Source organism: Gavialis gangeticus, unplaced genomic scaffold (genome assembly GCF_001723915.1).
Source record: "Gavialis gangeticus isolate Ggan-Ray unplaced genomic scaffold, GavGan_comp1, whole genome shotgun sequence".
NCBI classification, from domain to species: domain Eukaryota; kingdom Metazoa; phylum Chordata; order Crocodylia; family Gavialidae; genus Gavialis; species Gavialis gangeticus.
The window spans coordinates 19925923-19928551 of NW_017729028.1; positions in this window are offsets into that span (position 1 = coordinate 19925923).

Genomic DNA, 2629 nt, shown 5'->3' on the forward strand with positions numbered 1-2629 from the left:
TCCCCAACCTGTAGGTATGGTGCCGGTTGTTCCTCCCCAGGTGCATCACCTTACACTTGTCTGTGTTGAAACCCATCCTATTCTCATCCGCCCACCCTTGTAACCTGTCTAGGTCAGATTGTAGCCTGTTGCTTCCTTCTAGTGTGCCCACGTCCCCCCACATCTTAATTCCTTCTGCTCCCCCCTGGTGAGTTTGTAAATGGACATCAGATCCCCTCTCAGTCTTCACTTGTGGAGGATGATGAGGTTCAGGCCCTTTAGCCTCTCTTTGTAGGACCCTCTCAATGCTAGCCACATCCCTCTTGAAGTGCAGCAACAAGAACTGGATGCAGTACTCCAACTGTGGCCTGACCAATGCTGCATAGAGGGGAAGGATCACCTCCCTGGACCTGCTTGTGATGCATCTGTAGATGCATGACAAGGTGTGGTTAGCTTTACTGACTGCTTCCTTGCATTAGCAGCTCATGTTCATCCTGGAGTCAGCAATGACTCCAAGATCCCTTTCTGCCACCATGTTTTGTGAGACTTTTGAGCAACTTTCTGCTGAGTTCATTTGGTTCTGAGTGTGTTAGCAGATGTCCGTGTGAGATATCAGAGTGTATAAGAGCGCTCAAAGAAACATGTACATTAGGATGGACATATGCATATACTAATTACCAGCAGTACCATTGGCCCTCTAGCTTTTAAGCCTTACTTTTCATCTCTGGTTTACATCATCTGGTTTGCACTGCAAACTAGATCTGAATGGTAATAGTTTTTGCATTGCAAAACAGTTTCAAAATGATAAAGTTTCCCACGAGCTTTGGGACAAAACCAAGATGTTTAAAAATGTTCATTCCAAAATGTGAGACCTCTTCTCAAGAACAGATAATATCCTCAGATGAAATGCTGGAGACCCATGTCCTAGCCCCTGGTTTGAACTAGAGAGAGCAGGAGCTTGAACTTGAGTCTTCCACATCTGAGGAGAATGACTTAATCATCAGACCATAGACTATTCCAGTTGTTTTGACCAGAAATTATGTCCTGAGAGAGCTTCTCAATTAATGTTTCAATAATTGCTGGAAAAACCCTGTTTTGTTGAAAGAATTCCAATTTTCTTTTTAGAGGACATTTTCAAACCCTTTGATGGAGATATAGAAACGTGCTTTTCTTAATGAAAGCTGAAAATCTCACAAAGTAACATGCCTCCAGGAAGTGCAACTTCAAGGAAAACACAAATTTCTCAAGACGTGTGTGATAAAATGAGACATAGCAACACTGTAATACAAATTTTACTATTGCTCATAATAGAGTATTGCACAGTATCCAAGTAAAGCAGGGGACTGACTGGTTTACATCAGTGGGTCTGAGCTAACTTTAATAAGGGTAAAAAAATCCCACAACCTTATATTTACTTGAAAAATTTTTGTTTGGACACAGGTGATTGCAGTGGTATTTACTATTGTAGTTGAATTATTTTTCCTTGATTTTTTTCCCCCATACTAGCACTGGTAGCATTCATATTACATGTGCACTTTCTTGGTTGAAACAGACTTTAGCTTTCAAAAAGTTATTTTCATTGATGAAAGGGAGATGTGCCTCAGTAATCTTGAAGTGACGTTAGACATTTATGGGCTGCTAGTGTGAAACATGCATCAATCAGAATTCTGGCCCCATCATTACCAATATATTTAGCTGTGCACTCATTGATGAGAACATTTGAGTCCGGAAAGAGTAATAAATCAACTACACTTTTCCTTGCACAAATAAACCTGTATTTTCAACCACTATATTACTCAGTCTTTCAACTTTATTGCGACAATTTATACACAATGCACGTTAGCCTTCTACATTGTGACCTTCTGGATAACTGGGTTTTTTCCTTCTAGTTATGTTTAAAAAGATCTGAAATTTTTGTGTATGAATTAATGAACTCATATAGAGCAGGCCCTAATGAAAGAATCAGCCATAGTGCTGGCATATTATACATTTTATATTGATTACACTTTACCTTAAGGTTGTAAATAATTTATAAAGAGTTGATACATAACTAATTGCTGCTTTAAAATGGTTAATCAGCTGTTAGAGGTATTATAAAATGTAAGAGTCAATAATACCTACTGATCTGCTAACCATCTAGTAGTATAACCAGTGGTCTACCAAACTCGAACAGGTGGCCAGCTTATTTTGTGGATAGATTATGTGGCCAGTCACCATTTTTGCAGGGTGATCACAGCAAGGCCCTGCAATGCCTCTGATTGGCAGATCAGCCCTGGAAGTCCCACACCTCCCCACAGATTGCCAGATGGCCTGAAACTATGGCTCAATTACCCTTATTAAGAATTATTAATCATTGATTAATGGATTCCTCAGGTTTAATCAGGGTATCCCACCACATACTGGTGAACAAGTTAAGAAGCTGTGACTTGGATGATTATACAGTCTGGTGGCAAATTGGCTCGAGGGTCATACCCAGAGAGTGGTAGTGGATGGATTGGTATTGACCTGGAAGGGCATGGGTAGGGGGCTCGGTCCTTGGACCGATACTCTTCAATGTCTTCATCAGTGACTTGGATGAGGGAGTGAAGTCTACTCTGTCCAAGTTTGCAGATGATACAAAACTGCGGGGAGAAGTGGACACACTGGAGGG